Here is a 24,155-nt window from a genome sequence, read left to right on the forward strand (position 1 = left end):
TCCTAAGCAAAAAAATATATATATAAAGCCAGAGACATAACACTACCTGACTTCAAATTATACTGCAAAGCTATCACAGCCAAAACAGCATGGTACTAGCACAAAAACAGACACTCAAGACCAATGATATGGAATAGAGGACCCAGAAATCAACCCACATACTTACAGCCCACTGATTTTTGACAAAGACACCAAGAACATAAATTGACTGAAAGACTGCCTCTTTAATAAGTGGTGGTGGAAAAATTGGACATGCATGTGGGAAGTTTATTGCAATTAATGCTTACATCAGAAGAATAGAAAGACTTTAAATTGATAACCTAATCTTACACCTCAAAGAACTAGAAAAACTAGAACAATCTAATTCTAAAAGTAGTAGACTCAAAGAAATAATTAAGAGCAGAGCAGTACTAAATGAAATATGGATCAAAAAACCATACAAAAGATTAATGAAACAAAAAGTTGTTTTTTTTTAAGATGAGAACATAAATAAAGTAGACAAAAAAAGAAGACCCAAATAACAAAAATCAGAAAATCAGAAACAAAAAAAAAGAGACATTGCAACTGACACTACAGAAATACAAATAATCACTACAGATGATTATAAACAAATATACACCAATAAATTTGAAAATCTGGAAGAAAATGGACAAATTTCTGTATACGTAAAAACTACCAAGACTGAACTAAGAAGAAATAGAAAACCTGAACAAACCAATAAAAAGTAATGAGACTGAAGTAGTAGTCAGCAATCCCTTAACAAAGAAAAGCCCAGGATTGGGTGGCTTTACTGCTGAATTCTACCAAACCTTTAAGGAGGAATTAATACCTACTTCTTTCAAAGTATTTAAAAACATTGAAGCAGAGGACACTTTTCCAAACTCATTTTATGAGGCCAGCATCTTCTAAATGACAAAACCAGACAAAGATACTACAAATAAAGAAAACTACAAGCCTATATCATTGATGAATGTATCAGTCTGTTTCTCTTACTTATAACAAAATACTTGAAACTAGGTGATTTATAAAGAAAACAAAATTTATTGCTTACAGTTTCTGAGGCTGGGAAGTCCAAAGTGCATCTGGTGGTGGCAACAGTGACTCAGGGATCTCACATTGCAGGATGGTGGAAGCAGAGAGCAGAGAGAGAGTGCTTTACATTCACTCTCTTTTTAAAGCCCTCAGAACCACACCCCTGACAATCATCTTTAATCCATTTCCTAAGGCATGATCATACAATGTAATCACTTCTTCAAGGCTCCAACTTTCAATTACCATAATAGGATTTCCCACCCTCTTAACAGTCACAGCGGGGACCAAGTTTCTAATTCATAAAACTTGGGGGACACAATTCAAGTTCCAGTGAGTTTTGGCTGATAAAATTCAATCCACTACAGTGAACATAAGTATAAAAATCCTCAACAAAATATTAGCAATCAGAATACAATAACACATCAAAAAAATTAACACCATGATCAAGTGGGATTCATCCCAGGGAAGCAAGGATGGTTCAACATATGCAAGTCAATATATGTGATACACCATATCAACAAAATCAAGGACAAAAATCCATATGATTATCTCAATAGATGCAGAAAAAGCATTCGAGAAAATTCAACATCCCTTCATGATAAAGACTCTCAACAATTTAGGTATAAAAACAAAGTATCTCAACACAATAAAGACCATCTATGACAAGCCCACCACCAATATCCTGAATGGGGAAATGCTGGAAGCTTTTCCCTTAAGAACAGAAAAAAGACAAGGATGCCCACTCTCACCACTCCTATTTACAATAGTATTGCTCAGACAAGCAGACAAGAAAAAGAAATTAAGAGTATCTGGATTGGAAAAGACAAAGTCAAACTGTCCCTGTTTGGAGATGACATGATCCTATATGTAGAAAAACCTAAAGACTCTACCAAAAAACTCTTAGAGCTGATTAACAATTTCAATAATGTTACAGGATACAAAATCAACACCTCAAAATCAATAGTATTTTTATACTCCAGTAATGTATGAACTAGCAGAAAAAGAAATCAGAAAAGCAAGCTCATTTTCAATAGTTACAAAAAAATAAAAAAAACAAAAAGCCTAGGAATCAATTTATCCAAGGAGATGAAAGATCTCTACAATGAGAACTACCAAACATTACTGAAATAAATTAGAGAGGATGAAGAGAGGTAGAAAGGCATTTTGTGCTCTTTGGTTGGAAGAATTAACATCATGGAAATGTCCGTATTATACAAAGTTATCTACACATTCAATGAAATCACAGTCAAAATAGCAAAGATTCTTCACAGAAATAGAAAAAAACAATCTTAATATTTATATGGAACAACAAAAGACCATGAATAGCTTAAGCAATCCTAAGCAAAAATATATATATATATAAAGCCAGAGACATAACACTACCTGACTTCAAATTATACTGCAAAGCTATCACAGCCAAAACAGCATGGTACTAGCACAAAAACAGACACTCAAGACCAATGATATGGAATAGAGGACCCAGAAATCAACCCACATACTTACAGCCCACTGATTTTTGACAAAGACACCAAGAACATAAATTGACTGAAAGACTGCCTCTTTAATAAGTGGTGGTGGAAAAATTGGACATGCATGTGCAGAAGAATGAAACTAGACCTGCACTTCTCACCATATAACAAATCAACTCAAAATGGATTAAAGACACAAGTATAAGACTTGAAACTGTAAAGTTGATAAGGGAAAATATAGGGAAAACAGTTCGAGAAGAAGGAATGGGCAAAGGCTTTATGAATAAAACCCCAAAAGCACAAGCAAGTAAAATAAATAAATAAATAAACAAATGAGACTATATCAAACTAAAAAGTTTCTGCACAGCAAAGGAATCAATAAACAGAGAGTAAAGACAACCTACAGAATGGGAGAAAGTATTTTCAAACTATACATCTGACAAGAGATTAATATACAGAATATCCAAGGAACTCAAACAACTTTATTGTAAAGAAAGAAATAATCAAATTAAAAATAGGCAAAAGGGCTGAACAGATATTTTTAAAAGGAAAACATGCAAATGGCCAACAGGTACATGAAAAAAAATGCTCAACTTTACTAATCATCTGGGAAATGCAAATCAAAACCACGTTGGGATATCATCTCACTCCGTTTAGTCTGGTCATCATTAAAAAGACCAAGAATAACAAATATTGGCAAGGATGTGGAGAAAAGGAAACTCTTCTGCCCTGTTGGTTGGGCTATAAAATAGTACAGCCATTATGGAAAACATTAGGTTTCTCAATCCACTAGTCCCACTTTTACATATCTACCCAAAGGAATGGAAATCATCATGTCAATGGGATACCTGCACTCCCATGTCCATCACAGCTCTATTTATAATAGTCAAGATAGGGAACCAACCTAAATGTCCATCGAAGGATGACTGGATAAGGAAAATGTGGTATATATACACCATGGAATATTACTCTGCCATAAAAAAGAATGAAATTCTGCCATTTGCAACAACATGGATAATTCTGAAGAAAATTATGTTAAGTGAAATTAGCCAGACACAGAAAGAGAAATACCACATGCCACCATTCGTAAGTAGATGCTGAGAAAGATGGAAAGAAGGAAAGAAGGAAGGAAGGGAGGGAGGGAGGGAGGGAGGGAGGGAGGAAGGGATGGAGGGAGGGAGGATAGAGAGGGAGGGAGGAGAGAGAGAGAAGAAGAAGAAGAACAGAAAAGAAAAGAAAAAAGAAAAGCAGTAAGGAAAGAAAAGACCACAATAATACATTGAACTTTCAGAGGAAGACAAAAAAATCTATGGTCACTAGAAGTGTGGCAGGTGGGGAGAGAGCAGGGTTTGGGTGTGATTGAGTGAGGGAGAAATAGATTAATTAATAAATATAAAAAAGACAAAAGATTTAGAGATATCTAAAAGAGTAAGACATTAGTAATTGGTGTGAAGAATAACGATGTGTGCCCAAATCTGTAGAAATTTAGTTGTAAACAATGTATTAAAAGTAAAAATATACTTAGTAAATAACTATATTGCAATTGGTAGATTGATATGTATGTAAACTATTAATTTTGGTTTCTGATACTTCATTATATCATTATTATCACTTTACTTATACTTGGCCTCACTTTTTGTAGTACTATTTCCTCATAGAATGTAAATATTTAATGAGAGAGTAACAGCTTTCTGTTTATTACAAGTAATATAATATATGTTATCATACTTTACCAATTATAATTATCTGTTATAAACTGTGCTTATTGTGACTTTTATTGGTTATATTTTCATGAGTGTTTGTGACTATTTTTCTTTGGTTATGTTAGACTACCTTGTGTGCTTTCAACATGGAAATAGGGAAAATATATAACTAAACCAGTTTTTCAAAAAATTAAAATCTTATGCTACTAATATCTGATGATTTTAGATGAAAGTTTGTGTGCGTGCGTGTGTGTGTGTGTGTATCATTTGGCCAGAATTATTTTAACAGTTTCCTCACTTCTTCATGTGTTATGCTGTTGTATATGAACAAATATAGTTTAAATTTTATCAACAATCCCACATTGGTTTTTGAAGGTGAACTTGAAGTTCTATAAAAAAAATTATTTTGTGAAACATAATACATTTGAAAAAAATCCATAGGATTATGAATACTAAAGTAAATTCTTAAAAATAGTGAAATCAATAGACAAAAAGGATAACTTTAAAAATATATAAACATCAGAGTGAGGACTTGTAGTTATATAGCAAATAACAGGGATAAGCTATTTACTGTATTTTAACTTAGTTTTGGACTTCCCAAACTAAAATCTATCTAGAAATAATCATAGAATAAAGCACTTTTTTTTTTCTTTCTTTTGGTGGAACACACATAGAATATGTTTGGAACCCAATAAGTATATGTTTCCTAAGACAGCTATGAAGGTTTTTGAATAAAAATGTTTTAGCTACATTTAGTTTGATTGACACCTTATGCTTGAGTACTTTATTAGTACTCAAACTTGAATGAGTACTTATCATTAGCCTAGCTAAGCACTGAGCTACTTTTATTAGATGACATTTATAACCCTTTATGTCTGATCAAATGGTATCACTGAAAATGTATTTGATAAAATTTAAATCAACTTAATGAAATAAATCTTTAAAAGAAAAACTACTACTACCATAGGTTTAATATGTTTTCATTTTTTGATGAGAATGGCTTAGCTTTCAAAATCATTTTCTCTTAGGAAAACTTGTAGATGATATACCTTATAATTAATTTGAACTGCCTTTGGTGATTCAAAAAGAAATTTTATAAAGTTCTTAAATTACAATTTTTGTTCTGCTTTAAATATTTTAATAAATCACTGTTCTTATCCTTAAAAGAAACCACATGATAAGATGTTGCTAAGAAAAATTAAATTGAAGTGTCTCCAATGTGTGACTTACATTTAAAGATTGAATAAAGATGGGGTTTTATAGTTGTAATTTATTGAATAGGCCTATAAATAACATTAGGAAATACCCAGTTACTGATAAAATTATTTCTTCACATTAGCTGCTATTATATTTATATTTTGAGTGATACAGCTAAAAGGTTATAAGAAATATTTATAATTTCAGGTCATCAGGATTAAATAGGGACAATGAGTTTTAATCACTTTATTTTTTGATATGTGCTTAATGGAAAGCGTGAATAACTGTCTTGCTTCAAAATTAAATTCTATTGCCTTGAGTGAGAGATATGAGTATTAGCATAACATTCTATTTATGTGAGTTATGCTGTAGTTTTTGTCATTTTTTACTTTACAGTTCAGGGAATGCTACTGACTTATTGTTGCATTTATAAAGGGCAATACCATACTGAAATCAGAGACTGAAGGAGGCCAAAAATCATATTTGTGTAAAACTCAGCTTTGACATAGTTTATGATGACTGACTATTTGCCCTATTCTTAGGGCCATATTTAAAAGTAAGCTAATCTAGCAAGATCGAATATGATTGACATTTGCCTATTTATTATTTTTCAATAATTCATTTTTTGGTTTTAAGATGGTTATAATATACAAGATATATGAACTTATGCAGAAATTAAAGAGAGAATGCATAGTGCTTTCCATTTTCATTGCATTCCTTTAAAGAGAGTTATTTTCTAAATATTCAGCTTGGGTCCTATCAACATCCACTATAATCAGAGTAATTTTAAAAACATCAAATGAATTATGAATACCCTCTTCATCTATGTAAGTAAGATGTTAAATGGCTGTGTGAGGATTTGAACCCTATGGTCTAGTATATGAAGTAATTATCGCCAGTGTAAAATACATTCCTCCTTATAAATTATAAGGGCTTGAGAATTTAAAACTTTTACAAGTAAGATTTTAAAAGTTTAAACAATAGGAAGCAAAACCTAACTAACAACTTCTTATTTAGTCAAATAATTGGAAACATAGTGCTATGGTTTAAATGTGTCCCCAAGAAGTTCATGTCTTGAAAAAAATCCCCAGCATAACAGTGTTGAGAGGTGGGATCTTTAAGAGGTAATCCTTTTGTAAGAGGCAGAGCCCTCATGAATGAATTAATGTTGTTATTACAGAAGTGGGTTAATTATCTCAAGAGTGTGCTCCTGATAAAAGAATAAGTTTAGCCCCATTTTATTTCTGTCTTGCATCCTGGTTTGCCCTTTCATCTTTCACCTTACACTATGAGATGACCCTCACCAGATGCTGGTGCCTTATGCTCTTGGACTTCCCAGCCTCCAGAATCATGAGTCAGATACATTTCTGTTCTTATTATGTTACCCAGTCTCTGGTATTCTGTCATAGCAGCAGAAAATTAACTAATACACAGTAAACTTACATGTTACTATTCAAAAGCTTAAAAGTATGAATATATTTGCCATCTGGGTTAAAATTAACTTCTTAATTTAATCTCTTAGACTAATAGAAGATAGGAATAATAGATATATTTGCTTTAGTTTTTAAATCAGCATTTATTATGAAATTTTAATTCTGATTGAAAGCTTTAATGAAAAGAATAATAAAATACTATTTTGATATATATGCAAATTAATTACACTTCTTTGATATTCCATATACCACGATGTAATTATCCAAGGCATAGTCAGAAAAAAAAAAATTAGCAAAAAACTTGAATTTTAAGCCATTAGATAAGGAAGCAGAAGAACCAGCTATTAGAGGGCAGTACTTGACAAACGGGATCCAATAGTTATAAACTTTGGGATTAATGTAGATGTGAATGTCTTAGGTGCCACATCCAGTTAGGCTGATTGGATTGACCATAGTAAGTTGCAGAACTAGAGTTGTCATTGTAGATGTGAATGTCTTAGTTGCCACATCCAGTTAGGCTGATTGGATTGACCATAGTAAGTTGCAGAACTAGAGTTGTCATTCCATGGAATCTTTATGTCATCATTTGGATCAAGAACTAAACGAAGCTACGATATACTTTCCAAATTGATATGTGCCCTAGATAATATAGTCCACCCTGGAAAAAATGATTTTTCATTTAATGTGTGAAAATTCAAGTGGTTTGTGCTTCTAGACTTCAAAACACAACAGGACTAAAATGAAAAACATTAAATTAGTAAAGCTCAGCCTATAATTACTACTTACACCAAACAAGGAAAATATTTTATTGCAACTGACCTGAATAATAGGATGGAACAGAAGGTAGAAGCCTATTTATTTAAGACACCATGTGAAAACTATGAAACACAAAAGGGAAAAGCCAGTTTCATTGAGAATAAAATATTCATGGTGATAACTTACATAAAACAAAAGATGGAGTGTTTTCTGCAGGGAAATTACTTTCTTTGATGAGCTCTATTTATGCATGATGAAGTTTTAAATTTTTGAAAACCCCCTTGGTTATTTTTTCTTCCTTTCAATTCTGGTGGTTTTAATTTCAGACATAAACAGATGTAAAATTTTCTTGCTAAAAGCTTCTTACTCTATTTAAAGTCAAATTTATGAGACAAGAAACAACAGAATGCCTTCTTACAGTGACAGTGATTAGGAAATCAATAGTTAAGGCATCAGTCTCATGAACTGCATAGTGAGCAGTGCTCCATTCATTTTGAAATTGCCCTATGATAAAATATCTTCATTTACTTTGCTCATTTTTAACATTGTTTTGATTGAAGCACAGTCTTGTGGGATACTGTGTATTATACCTACAAACTAGCAGCTTGAGTTTTAAAAGCAATTTCATTTGAGTGAAATCTACTATATAATGACTTTTCTTGAGTGGCCTGCAAGCTTCATGTTAAGGTTCAAATACTTACTTCTTGAGGATAGAAAGCTATTGGTTTTCCTGGTAATTTAATGTGGGAGGCATTTTTGCAGCTGCACTGGCAAGCAAGGATTTGGATCTTACATATTGCCCATCACCCTAATCAAAAGAGAAGGAAGAATAGAATATACCTCATCTCTAGAGACCTGGGTTCCAATGGTGGAACATCAGAGTAGAAGGGAAAATAGATGTGTTGATTTTAATATGTAAACTTCTTTGATTGTGCATCACGGAGTCACCATGCAATCTGACACTGTTTGAAAGGGTTGCTAGTGTCAGCCTCATAAAGGGATGAAATAAGAATGGGCAGGAGAATGAATGTTTAAAAGGTGATGTACATCAGCAAAGTTTACACCGTACCTGTTTGCCTGAAATTGTCTGATCCATTAAGAGCAAACCTTTAGGGAAATGTACTTAGTGAAATAACTATAAATGAAGCTATGTGGAATTACCAAGTGTGGTAAATAGATACCTGTGCTGGCAGAATATCTATTAAAATGGAGGGACTATGGATTTGCTGCCTAAATTGAAATAGGTCACAAACCTGAGAGAGGTCCAATTCTGCATTTCTGGGCAGCAAGAATTTAGCAAATAGAATCAGGACTATGTTTTCACTCCTTATGATCTAGCAATATTTAATGATTACGACATTTTAGCAGCTCAGAAAATGCCGAATAAGTACAAACACACTTAAAATTATGTGTGTTAAATACTTATTTTGAACCCGTATTATAGTTAGACAATTTAAAAGCACATGAGTTCATAAAAGAACAAAATGTAACGTTTTGGAATGTCTCTGCCTCTAAATTATGACAGTGGTTTTTCCAAACTGGTATACATTTGACAAATATCCATTAATAGTTATTCTCTGGAGATCCAGAGACAAATGGAAACCATTTACATCCTTGAGAAGTTCCCAATTAGTTGAGGTAGACAGATAAGTTGATCAACATTTTTATGACTTAAAATGATAAGTCTAAAATATGTACAAGTTGTCACATGAGTGTACTTTATCCAGTCTGAGAAATAAGAGTAGGTTTTGGAGACTGTGACATAGAGTGGAATTCTGAAAAGCAAATGAGTGTAAGACTGTGATGGGGAGTAAAGTTACAAGGAAGGTCCACAAGACATTGTGATATGAGAAAAGTTGATCCTTAGACATTAAGATGTACAAAAAATTCCATATTCATTCCACAGGGCAGCTGGGAGGGCGGAGAGAGCACGGGCCTGAGAGCCAGAGCTAGGATTGGATCCTGGCTCTGTTCAACCACCGTTTGGTCGTGTTTGCAAGCATTTAACTTCTAGATGTCATAATGTCATTTGTTCATCAATGAAATGTGTTAAATAATACCTTACATCTAGGTTTGTTGTGAGGATATATTTTACACATGACACAGAATAGGGATTCAGTAAGTAGTACTTAAAGAGGTTATGATTAACAACAGCATCCTTAACCAGAGTTTCCAAAATGGAATTCTTTAGGGAAATTTCAAAAGTGCTGATGTCTAGATCTCATTCCTAAAGATTCTGATTTCACTGAACGTGGTATTGTCTGGTTATCAGACTAAAGGATAGTACACCCAAAATGGAATTCTTTAGGGAAATTTCAAAAGTGCTGATGTCTAGATCTCATCCCTAAAGATTCTGATTTCACTGAACGTGGTATTGTCTGGTTATCAGACTAAAGGATAGTACAGGAAAATCTAAGACATTATAAGGATCAGTCATGAAAATGGAAATAACGTGGTCTTCAGCAGGGAAGGCTATATAAGAGTCTACGAATGTGCCAAGGAATAGATTTCATTTATTCCATAGAACAGAAAAACCACCACTGATAGGTGTGGTTGAGAAACATTTCCAGGCTTCACCTGTTCCAAAGTAGCTGGCTTTGGGGGGTTAAATAGCATTCTGGAAGTCTCTTCTAACATAGAACACAACAATTCTATGCCTTATATTATGGCAGAAAAAGTTACGAGTTTTAACTCCTTGGGATTGGCATAAAAGGAGCATGGAAGAGGTGGTAAAGGAATCTTATTTTGAAGATAAAGATTCTTAGAGCTTTATAAAGTACCATGGTTTAGTCTAATTAATATACATCTCAGAAGAGACTGAGGCCCTGCTTTGAAGACATCTTCAAATGAAATGCCATAAAAGCAATCTTGCTTAAGCCTTTAACCATAGGTTTGATGACTGGCAACAATGTTTTTAACTTTGTTAGGATTTAAAAAAAAAAACTGGCTCAATTACAACAGAAAGAATTTAAACACATACTAGAGAGAGCAACATTGAATGTGCCAAGGAATAGATTTCATTTATTCCATAGAACAGAAAAACCACCACTGATAGGTGTGGTTGAGAAACATTTCCAGGCTTCACCTGTTCCACAGTAGCTGGCTTTGGGGGGCTAAATAGCATTCTTGGAAGTCTCTTCTAACATAGAACACAACAATTCTATGCCTTATATTATGGCAGAAAAAGTTACGAGTTTTAACTCCTTGGAATTGGCATAAAAGGAGCATGGGAGAGGTGGTAAAGGAATCTTATTTTGAAGATAAAGATTCTTAGAGCTTTATAAAGTACCATGGTTTAGTCTAATTAATATACATCTCAGAAGAGACTGAGGCCCTGCTTTGAAGACATCTTCAAATGAAATGCCATAAAAGCAATCTTGCTTAAGCCTTTAACCATAGGTTTGATGACTGGCAACAATGTTTTTAACTTTGTTAGGATTTAAAAAAAAAACTGGCTCAATTACAACAGAAAGAATTTAAACACATACTAGAGAGAGCAACATGCTCCGTTTGGATCTTAAACAATTTACTCTATTTTATTATTTTCTGGCCTATCATAAATAACCCCTGATATTCTATCCTGGTTACCAGAGAAAAATTTTTGTGGTAGAAACATGTTCTCTAATATTGAATACCAAAGGAAAACAAAAAGAAGCAAAATTCCTTTCGATAGATTAAGATTTCTAAAGTCTAGAGTTTTATTTTTTTACATGAAGAACAACTGTGCTAATAGTTAGATTATGTAAAGAAAATGTAAAATGTTACACTTGTATGATTGATACCTTGGACCTCCAGATGAATAAATTGTTTTCCCCATGCATTGTTTTTCTCATGAAAATACTTCACGTTAATTGTAAAATAATTAACTCCATTTATTTCTTTCCCATGAAAGTCTTATATTACAGAAATATATAATTGCTGAAATACTTCCCACCTAAAATCATCCTAGTTACTTAGTGCTTTTCTTGTAGTAAGAATGCATAAAGCTGCATTACTTTCAAAAGAGATTTTATCAAAATCTTTTAAAACTCAGTGCCATGCTAAGCAACATCTATAAAGTATTTTAGGAATAGAAATTAAAAACTAGACTATAATTAGAGCATATAATCTTTGGTGATATGTTATCAATTTTTTGCTCTTTCTCACAAACTTCTCACAGACTTACAAACTTGACTGCGTGCTGATTTTATTTTTGCACTCAGCATTTACACAAGATCTCATTATGCAATGGTGCAGCCCAGCAACCATTAGCTAAGAAGATTAATACAAAAGAAAGGGATTATCAAGAGAAGGGGAAAAGGCCCTGAGGGCATCACAGAAGCCTCTGGGACCAACACTTCCATTTCGGGCCCAAAAGCCTAGGGAGACAGAATAGTCTTGGGGAACAAGCCTGAGGCACCCTAAAAAAGCTCACTGCTCAGGGCCACCTCGGGATGCTGCTCCCCACACTATTGCCCCAGTTGCTTTGGCTGCTCCAGCTGTGGCTAAATTGGCCCCAGTTGTGGCTGTATGTGCAGCTTTGGAAATACAGACCAGAAGCCTTGGCAGCATCCACGTGGTGTTAGGACTGCAGGCTCACAGAATGCCAGAGCTGTAGAGGCTTGGGAGCCTCCACCCCAGTTTCAAAGGATCTATGGAAACGTCTGGGGGCCCAGGAAGAGATCTATCACAGAGGCAGAGTCACCGCAGACAACCTTCACTAGAGCAATGCCAAGTGGAAGTGTGGGGTTGGAGTTGCAGCAGAGAAACCCCATCAGTGCCATGTCTAGTGGAGCCGTGAGGGTGGAACCACCACGGAGACCCCAGACCTGTGGAGCTACCAGCCTGGGAGAGCTAAAGCATCACCTGAGAACAGGAAAGCCATAGGAGTTGAACTGCCTGAGGACTTAGGGACCCAATCCCCATGCCAGCAGGCAGAGGACATTGAACATGGAGTCAAGGTACCTGATTTGCCAGCTTTGAGATTTAATGCCTGCCCTGCTGGGTTTTGGATTTGTTTGGGACCAATTACACCTTTCTTTTGTCCTATTTCTCCCTTTTGGAATGGGAATATGTACCTATATTTGTCCCACCACTGTATCTGGGAAGTAAATAACTTGTATTGATTTCACAGATGGGACTTTGAACTTTGGACTTTTGCGTTGAAACGAGTTAAGATTTGGGGGATGAAATGAATGCATTTGTATGTGAAAAGGACAACATGAGTTTTGGGGGCCAGGGATGGAATGTAGTGGATTGATTTATGTCACCCCAAAACTCACTGAAGCTTGAATTGTCTACTAAGCATTTTGTTTTAAGCAACACAAACAGACTAATACACTCACCAATACTTATCATTTGTCTTTTTGAGAAAAGCCAGTCTAGTAGGTGTTAGGTGATATCTCATTGTGATTTTAATTTGCATTTCCCTAATGATTAGATAAGAATTTTTTTCACATACTTGTTGGCTATTTGAATGTCTTCCTTTGAGAAATATCTATACTACCCTTAATTCTTACCTTTCCTGTACTGCATATTTCCAATCCTTTTATAAGATCAATTATTTCTATTTCCTGTCTATATCTCAAGCAGATCAGTCAGTCTCCACTTTTCCTGCTATTATTCTATATCACGCCACCACCATCTTGTGCCTGGTCTACGCAAACAGCCTCATTATTTTCCCATTTATGTGACTCTAAATAGGTCCTTAACCCATAATATTTTCCATCATTAAATTTCGTCTGTATTTGCTTGTAGCAAATACCATGAATTTTTACATAAATATTTATGATTAAATTCTATATATTTACTTACTTGGTTTTCCTCTATCTAAACAGATAAGGTCTAAGAATCTAAATTTATGTCTTTTTTTTTTTCCATCAGTGGATAAACACTTTGAACAGCGAGTGATATAGAGCAGGAGGTCAAATAAATATCATTTTTTTAACAAATGATTGACTGACTCGCTTAAAGATCACAGAGGTAGTGGTATAGTTACCCTTCCCCTCTCATGCAGAGTTGACACTTCTTAGGGGAAAAAATAGATAGGTAGATGGTAGAGAAAGACAGATATATAGATGGATGCTCCTTGACTTACGATTGAGTTACATCCTGATAAACCCATCGTAATTTGCAAATATAGTAAGTCAAAAATGCATTTAATACAATTAACCTACCTGAAAGTACGATTCCTATTGAATGTGTATCACACCATCATAAAGTTGAAAAATCATAAGTGGAATTACTGTAAATTAGGGACCATCTGTTTATATACAAATGTTCATCAATTGAATATGTATCATATTATATTTAGCATCACATCTACAGGAAAGGTAAGTATGCTCTGGGAAGGAAGAGACGATATTGATTTTATATTAATTTTAAGGATTAGATCTTGGTCAGCTTTTGTTGGTGGTGGTGGTGACGGTGATGGATTTTGTTCTGTTGCAAACAAAACAAGACAAACAATTTACTTAAATCATTCTGCTGACTCAAGTGCTATCTTGAAGTGCTCTTGTCATTTATCTGATAATTTGTTGTCAAGCATCGGTGTACTTCATTTTATACTGGAAAGAACTATCTAATTATTTTTATGTGGATTTGAAATATGAACTTAGAAATTCCTCTAAAACAGCACTGACTTAAGACTGTAGACTAACTATGTAAGTGTTGTTTTCGTGTGTTCAGCAAGAGGGAGAAACTGCTGAATAGGTTAATTTAGTTTTAGGTAGAAACAACATGGTAAAATGGCCATAGGAGGGGCTGGCCCGGTGGCGCATTGCTACAGTGCGCCACTTGGGAGTGCGGTGGCGCTCCCGCCAAGGGTTCGGATCCCACATACAGACCGGTTCCCGCTCACTGGCTGAGCGAGGTGCGGGTGCAACACCTACGGTTGCCATCCCGTTGCCGGTCACGAAAAAAAAGACAAAAAGGAAAAAAAAAATATGGCCATAGGATATGGCATAAAGAAGGTCACTTGAGACAGATTTGGCAAAGTGACATGGAAAGAGACCAGAATATAGGATATTACAGATAAATTAGCTGAGGAGAAAAGATGGCAGTGAATGTGTAAGCGAAAGCAATAATGGGATGATAGATGGTGAATCAAATACAGTAAGAAGGGAGAGGAAGAGTTCTCCATGTTTAAAGGCAGAAGAAAAGGAAGTCACTAAAGTGGAAAAAATTAAATTTGGTAGAGAGTGAGGAAAACATAAGAACCATACTGCTCGGAAATTTAAGTGTCTTCCCTAGTTTTAAATAATAATTTGAAATCCAAATAATATGTTTACATAATTGCATCATATGACCTTACAGAAACTATGTAAGTATGAATGAAGAGAGACAGGTGGTTCTATTCCTGTTTCACAGATAAGGAAACAGGAGTTTATTTCCTAGGGTCATGCAGCAGGTAAATAACATGAGGGAGAACAGAAGGGTTCTGACTCCTACTTTTTCTACCTTCCTCTCTACCCTGTTGACAGTGAGGTGTTAATCTTTAAACAGGAGGAGGTCAAAATCTGCCATGAGAAGGGAAGCATTTAAGGCCATAATCCAAAAGTAATCTCTTTTCCAACCCACTCATTTAAAGGATTACCACATTCTTAGTGATTTCAGTACACCAGGAGCCCAGGTGGCATTCATTTATTTAGATTATCGTACATACACATTCTGACAAGTGTTGGAGATATAATGGTGAACAAACTTTGCCATAGTCTCAGCTGTCATGAAGCTCATTTTCTAATGGAAAGATAGGCTTTTTAATTAGCAAAAAGAAGTATTTCAGCACAAACTCAAGTATGAAAGCAAGGTACTCAGTGCTATGAAAGAATTTTAAATGTACCTCATTGAGCCGACAAGGCCAAGAGGTGCCTGCTTACCGCAGAAGATGATAATTGATCTAAACTCTAAAGGAGAAATAGGAAGGAAATATCTGAGAGGTAGTGGGGAAGGGAGCCTTCTAGAAAGACTATTTTATATGACGAAAGAATCAGTATGACCAGGCAATTTTAGTTTGCTAATGTTTATGTGCCCTGAATTATAACCAATACAGTAGAATTTTCTCTCTTCATTTTAAATAGTTAGGTAATGTAATGAAACCATACCATTCTGATTCAACATTTTTCTCAAGTAATGACTTTCAAAAACAAAATCACAACAAATTTACTTAAATGATCTAATTGGCTTTTATTTGTGATTTGTGAATCAGGCAGCATTTTATCTAAAAATAGAGAGGTGCTACGTGGGACATAGCAGAACAGCTTGTTCTTGGAAGGTAGGAACAAATAAACACAATTATTAAAAAAGCAGATTGGTTAACATCAGATTACTTCAGGTTGCTTTTCCTGTCAGGGTTAAAGCAGAGAACTCCCTTATTATGCCAGCTCAGGTTGACGGGTACCTTTCCAATTGGTTACTGTCAATCTCCTGTTTTCAGGAAAAACTAGTCTATCTGGGGACTTTTCTGCTTCCTTAAGTTTCAGTATGATTGTGTGGCACATACCATGAGTGACTACGTTTTGGTTTGGTGTGTTGGGGCATAATGCAGGAGCTTGGTCCAAAACAAAGACCTCCTAAAAATTTTATTTAATACGAATTAAAAAAACAGAATAAAATAATTGCTGTAAAATATTAATTTCTGATAGAATATGTATGTGTGTATATGTGATGCATATGTATTTTTGCAAGTCTCAAACTGTGTTTTGCACATGACAAGCAGTGATTAAATAATGATTAGTTAAATCTTTGAACATATGTTTATTGAAAATCTAGCAAGTGTATTATGTGCCAGTATGTTACTGGATGGTGTGAATAGCTTCTTATCCTCTAATATGTGCCTAACGAATGGCCAGGATATGTTTAAATGGAATTCTTCTAGCCTTGAAAAAGCCATAAGTGTTTGACATACTTACATTCTCTAAATTTCTTCTCTCTCTCTCTTTTTTTTTTTTTTTTTTTTTTTTTTTTTGCCTTAGCCTCAGGTAGGGCAGGACACAACCACTCTTTCAGTGCTGCAGCAACAGAGAGGTTATATATCTATGCTGTCCAGTATGGTAGTCAGCCACATATGGCTACTGAGCACTTGGAATGTGGCTAGTGCAACTGAGAATTAAATTTTTTTATTTCATTAAATTTTAACTTAAATAGCTAAATGTACCTAGCAGCAACTGCACTGTGCCATTTCCGAGGAATTCAGGAAAAGACTTTTGAGTTCTCACTGCAATACTTTTGATACATTTGACATGAACTTGATATTTCTTGCATCTTGTGGCCCAAATATAATTGAAAGAGATGTTTTCTTGGTATAAGGGAAAACTTATCTTGAGGAAAAAATGTAGGTGTGAACAAAAGCTCATTTCTCAACTCACTTGGGGAATAAAAGCTGAATGTGTTTATATAAAAAAACTGCCAAAACGTGTAGATAGAATTGCATAGAAAGTGATTTTTTTCAAGAACCCAAAAGAGTTAAAGTGATTTTTCTTTTATGTTTACCATTTGAGTAACAGCCACTCACTCACAAAAAGACAAAAAACATAAAAAGTAAAGGAAATAAAATTACTTGTATAATAAACATTCAGGAAAATCTAGTGGTCATTTGAAGAATAGAAATGGAAGATTAATCTGTGGTCAGCCAACTCATGTCTCTCCATTTTATACAATATTTAGAGTTTCTATGAGACATCCTTTCTAAAATATTTATATAGGAACATGAATGCATGCAATTAAATGTATTCATTCAAAAGATAGAAAAAAGGGTGTATAAAATGGAAAGTATATTTATCTTCCACGTTTATGTCATAGCCACCTAGTAACACTGCTTAGTGATAATTGCTATTATCTCTTTTTTTTTGTTGTGCAAAATTTCAGGGATATTTTATTTAGTCTTTCAACATATTTACTGAGTGCCTATTATATGCCAGGCAATGTTCTAAGCACTAGTTTATTGCAGTGGAAATAAAAAACAAAACAAAAAAATGTAAAGAAATTACATCTGAAGGGAAGGAAAGAGGCAATAAGCACAATTAGTAAAATATGTGATATGTTAAATAGTGATAAGTGCTACAGATTTTATAAAAAGATTTTAATAGAGGTGATGATGTTAACAGAGGAAAAGTAAAAGGGAGTGCTTCACTAGGGAAGGAGTTTACATTTTAAAAATGATGGTCAGAGAAGAACTTTCAGAGTTTTATTTTCAGTAAAGACTTGAAGAAAAAAGGGAGCAAGATCTTATCAGGCAGAAAATTCCATATTCAAAGGCCTTATGGTAAGAGCATGTCTAGCATCTTCCAGAAATACATTTTTGCTATGTGGTTATAGCAGGGCACTTGTAAGGAGAAAGCTCTCTATATTAAGTAATTAATACCACCAACTTATTGATTAACTAATCATAATTATGGTATTCTATGGGTGGTGTATGTTTTCTTTCCCCCACGCCCCAAACCACCAAATGCTTTATGAGTCTCTAGGTTAGGAATACATCTTCTATCTCTTTAGCACACATCAACTCTTTTAACTACAGATAGATTTCAATTTAAAATAATTACACACTAAGGTACGATTATTTCTCTTACTGAATATATTATGCAGTACTTTCAGAAATAGCCAAACTTCAATGCTCCTTTCGAAGGCCAATTTTATTTTGAAATACAAGAATCTGCCCCTTAGTTGGGGATATAAGACAGATTATTTCATGCTGAATATAGTTCCATAAAGAATTGTTAAAATGTTTCTGAAGAGATGCCTTCTGGGGAAAAAAAAAAAAGAATTGTTAAAATGTTGATTTACTTGTTTATAATGACATTATTGTCTGCTATTATTTAACAGCAAAAAATAAAAGGCTTATGGAAGAGAACATTACACTTTGGTATTTGATATATTAAGAACATTACACATTGGTATTTGGTATATTAATTTGGAACATTACACTTTATAATTTGGTATATTAATGAGGACATCAAAGTCTATAGAGAGGTAAAATGTTTTGCCCAAATTCGCAGGGATGACGATAGCTACAGCTAGCATTATCATGCACTTAACATGTGATAGCCATGGTGCTAAATACAGGCACTATGTAATTTTAATCCTCCCGACAACTCTGTGAGGTAGCCATTATTACCATTTCTTTTTTACTGATGAGGAAACATGATAATAAAGGCACACAGCTGGTGAGTGGTTAAGTTGGAATTCTATCTAGATCTTTGTATCTCATAAAGAACCCACATTGATAGCTTTTCTGCTACTCTGCTAGAGAGAGAGAGAGATACAGGCCAGGAAAGCCCTACAGGAAACATGAGAGGCAGGGAATCATTCTGGAAAAAAAAACAGGTTTTCACTTTGGTCACTGATTGAATGTCAGCTCTACCTAATCGCTGAATATTTGAGGGCATGCTACATAACTGAATCTGTTTCCTCTTTTGAAAATTGAGGAACCCAATTACAGCTACATATTTGCTTAATCAGGACCTTGACTTTTATCCATCATGAGTGAAAGTTAGAAGCCATTAAGCCTCTTAATTTGTGAGTATATTCTTATAGAGTAAATTTTAAAAAGCTAACAGTTGAAATAAAAACCATTATACGCTAAAAAGAACATAACTCCTTGTATTAAAAAAATAGAACTCACAATATTAAATGACATTTTAGTACAATTTCAATAGAATACTAAACGTATCCTCTTCTTTAAAGGTTAAAATAGTGTGTTGAAAATAATAAGTTGCTCATTAATTCACCGCATATTATCTGCTTGCCCCTTATTTCTTTCTACATACACTTGAAATCCTAATTGTGTTCAATGAAGAAAGCCTATGTTCTCATCATGGATCATTATGTGTTTACATTGTAGACAGAATTTAAAAAGTAACTGTTTTGTTTGTACATGCAGAGCTGTAAGTTTCAAGTTAGGTCCCTAATAGTCATTTAATATTTTTACTAGACGTAATTTGACATTTTTTTCAAACTTAAATTTATTTTCTAGGGGCTTGGAATAGGCTATTAATCTGAAGTCATAACTGATTTTATTGTGATTACCTAAAAGCTAAGTTTCAGTTACCTTGATTGCTATGTTTTTGCCAAACACCATTTTTTTAACTTGTTCTTTTGTATATAAAAACGGTATGATTTATCCACTGTGGGTAGGAATTTTTTTCAAGTTATTTTTACATTATTAGTAATGAGTTTACAATAAGCATCCAGCTTCCCACACTGAACCCCACGGTGATCTATTGAATGCATTTATCGGATCACCAGCTGAAATTACAGGGTGTAATCTGTGGCTAAGGATCATATTTCTCTGTGTAAATTTAATTTACCCTTATGGGGATCAAAAGCTCATTAACACCCCATTCTTTCCAATCGAGCTAAAAGCTTGAAGCAATTAGTATTTGAAAAATACTTTTGTTCATTAATTTTTTTTTTTAGTATGTAATCTATGTTGATTCCAATTCAGGCATTGATATGATGTGTTTTAAAATTAGAAACACATGGATTATACCTTTGTATTTCTTGTTGTTTTGAATTATTATTTCCTAATAAGTATTTATACAGCAACTTCAACAACAAAAGTGGTGTTTCGGTGCTCATTTCATCCTACTTTCCAAAGGAAGTGACTAATAACTTTCAAGAGATCTAGATTATTCTTGCACAGAAGCAGCAGTGAGAAAATATTTTATTCCTTAACACGAGAGAGTTGCCACTTTTCAACAGGGAAGACATTGTGTACTAGCGGCTTTAGCCTTAAGGCTGTTGATTAGTTAGGCGGATGTGTTAGAAATAGAACTCCTGGCAATGTTTAACATGACTAGGGAATAAATAAACACAGTTTTATAATATGCGTCATCTAAGACATTATGCTATTCTTATCAATTATTATATGCAAATAAAATGCAAGCCTGTGTGATTATACTGTTTCTTTTATAGCCAATCATTATTCATAAGGAAAATACTCAGGAACAGAAAGAGATGATAAATGTTGGTGAAGCACAAGCAAAGTTTTTTGTTCACTCTAAATCACTGACATAATTTGAAAGTATGATATATTACTAACTCTCTTTATTATAATAGCATGTTGACAAATTATATTGTGAATGGATAATATGTAATACTACAAACCACAGATTAGGAACAATTTTGTGCAATAAGTTGGAATCTTTCTTCCATTAATATCCCTCCATGGCAGTATATCTAGTGCTTAAAGGGGCATATGAACTCTTTCAGCTCATTAATGCAACTTTGAGGACTTTAGAGTGAGAGTGAAAAATACAGTAAATAAAACTGCAGTGGATCTAAAAAGAAATACCGCTAGAAATACCTTGGTACATGTAAAACCTTTAACACTAGTAAAAAATAGTTCTGAGAAAGAAATTAACTTGTAATTAGGTCTACTCAAAAGTAAAAATTTTCGGCTGCTTTTGATTTTCCTTTCTTTTTATGGTAGAAAATTGTAAAACATACATATGAAATTTTGCCATCAGTTATTTACTCCTTTGAATTAAGATTTTTTTCTTGTGGTATTTTTTGAAATATAATATTACTGGGAGAGACAGTATATTAAATCACCTAGCTGTGACTTATCTTCTTTTAATTCAGAAGTTCTTATCTGGGTTCTACAGACCTCTACAGGGTCCATGAAATTCTAGAAATCAATTCATATTTTTATTTATTGTATGCAGCAAAATCTTACTACATCTTACTATATTGTTGTTCTTTGGGTCATCCATTGTGCTCATCATTAGAGTTGCAAAGATAAAAAAGATGCAAGAAACCCAGAGCATAGCAGGAGATAGAAACCAGCAAATCATAATACAGAGGTACATATAAATTTCAAAGGTATGATTTTGAAAGGAGTGCCTAGGTCTCTAATACAGAGAAGGGCATAAAAAGTCTCATGGAAAAGATAATCCCTCAGTTTAGTTTTGAAGTTTGAGTAGGATTTTGAAAAGGCTGGTAAGACTAAAGGGTATACATGTTTTTTATAGTCATATATTATGTGTATGTGGAAAGTTACATTGGGGGCTGGAGCATTGTTGTAGGCTGAATAATGGTCCTTCCAAAATACCCAAGTTCTAATCCCTGGAACCTATGAATTTTACCTTTACAGAAAAAGAGATTATGCAGATGTGAGTAAAGATTTGGAGATGAGGGAAATTAACCTGGATTATCTATGTGGGACTTAATTGTTATCACAACTGTCTTGATAAGAGGGAGGAAGAGGGAAATTTGACTACAGAAGAGGAGAAGGGAATGTGCTGATGGAAGGAGCGATTGGTGGATATGCTTTGACAATGGAGAAGGAGCACAAGCCTAGGAATACAGCAGCCACTAGAAGCTGAAAAAGGCCAGATAATAGGTTCTCTTCTCAAAGCCTCCATCCAGGAGTCAGCCCTGTTAATACCTTGACTTTAAGCCCAGTGTATCTGATTTCAGATTTCTGACCTCCCGAACTGTAAGATAATGAATTTTTGCTGTTTTATACTCAGCCTGTGGTAATTTATTACAGCAGCAATAAGAAACTAATACAAGCATGAATGGTACCCTGAAATCCTTCATTGGAATAGCAAACCCTTGACATTAGTCCTGTAAGGTTATCTTAAACTCACTCATTAAGATTATAAATTTGATTGATGTTACCATTCAGATGCTCACCTCATATATATTGTAATCTATATGCATTAAAGTAATCTCTCTGTTTCTTGTCCAATCTACAAACTAACTCAGAGTTTAAAATGCTAATCTCCATGCTCTAGGAAAGATTACATGAACCAGGATGCTTCCTTTGGAAAATTACTGAACTCATGCATAATAATGTAACTGTTTATTTATAAGATCTTAATGCATCAAATGCTTAGACTTGAATTTCAAAAATATAACTTTGGGATCAGGCTATTGAGAAATGGTAGGAGAAACAGGAAGATACTGGACAACAAATAGGAAAGGTTTATCCTATATGACAACAATAGAGATAAAGATATATTCCAAAGATATTTTGCATCCAGAATCAGCCATCTCTGACAGAGTCAGAGATAACTCTGAAATTTATAGCTTGGTCAATTGGGGCCTATAGTAACTCATCTAGTAAATGTGAGTGTTGGAACAGGTGTATAGTTTTGAATATATTTAGTTTTAGATTCCTCTCAAATGTTTGTGTGGAGATTGATGTTTAAAAATAAAAATGGAATACAATAGAGATACTGATGTGCCATTATGGATTTGGGAGATAAAGGAAGCCACTACCTTGGTGGTCTTTGGTAAAAAAAGAATTTCAATTTCAGAATCCTAGGAAACACAAACACTGAAAACTCTGAGTATAGAAGAAGATATAATAAGAGAGATTGAAAAAAATTTGAAAGAGAAGAGCAAAAGGAAATGGTGATATTAAATCCAAAGGAAGAGTTCCATAGAGATCTGTCCACTCTTGCAAAAGCTCAGCAATTGCAGAGCAGTGTTGGCATTTTAGATGATGCCAGAATTTATAAATCTGTAGATTTTTTCCCCAAGATTTGAGTTGAGATAAAAAAAATTGAGTGTAATGGGAATATGTTGAAAGGATATGAAGTTGCAGGAATCTGTAAAATGCTTCATACGCCTGCCCTTCTCACATTAGGGTATTTAGACCATTTAAATTTATTATGAATTTTATAGTTTTTATAATCATATCACAGTATGTTTAAATCTGCATTTTAATTATCATGAAGCTTAAAAATAACTGTATTAATTAACTCTTTATGATTCAAAACTATCTCAGCCATTTGGGCTCATAGCTTTTATTCAGATTGGTGGAATCTTCCCTCAACAATTTGCAAATGAGATACTATTTATGGCTTCTAGTTAGAGGCTAGGGATTTTTACTCTGTGACAAATGAAATTAGAAGAGTTGCAGTAGAAACAAGAATACCAGTTTATCTGTGAAATATGAAGTTTTCAATGCAATCATGAAGAAAAGGACCTTAGGAAGGAAATGTTAACTTTTGGGTTCCCTTTTAACTTTGGTCACTGTCACTGTGGTCATCACTCCTGTATAGTAAGATTATTAATCTCCATTTTGATAAAAATACATAGACAGACTCAAATTTATATGAATCCAGAGGCATTCTAAAATTCATATTTTCCCACTTCATGTTTCATAGATAAAAAGATTCTTTGTTTTGATAAAAAGCTACAAAAACACCTGTTTTCCCTCAGTTTTATTTACATATAAAGTTTAATTTCAATGAACTCTGCTTTTGATCTAAAGATAGTCTTTCTTATTAACCACAAGTCACTTTTACTTGAGCTGTTATAAAATATTAAATCAATTTTAATTAATGTCCCCAGGGGTATTAGACTAGGATATTTCTTTTCACATTTTAAACATATTTATCACACCAAGCTTCATATATTCATGTGTAATAGATTTGAATATTGTTTCCAATATTGAGTTGAGGAGCTCCGAACAACCAAGCAATTCCCAACACCTTTTCCCCTTCTCACCAATGATTTGGGTGGCAGCAACCTTGGGCACAGCTAGGAATATGTGGTGATTCTCTTGGAGATTTTACTAATTTTTCCATCAAGCCCCTTTTGATGCCCAAACTACTCATTATATGACTCCTTTC

The sequence above is a fragment of the Galeopterus variegatus genome, unplaced genomic scaffold (genome assembly GCF_000696425.1).
Source record: "Galeopterus variegatus unplaced genomic scaffold, G_variegatus-3.0.2 Scaffold494, whole genome shotgun sequence".
In the NCBI taxonomy this organism is placed as follows: domain Eukaryota; kingdom Metazoa; phylum Chordata; class Mammalia; order Dermoptera; family Cynocephalidae; genus Galeopterus; species Galeopterus variegatus.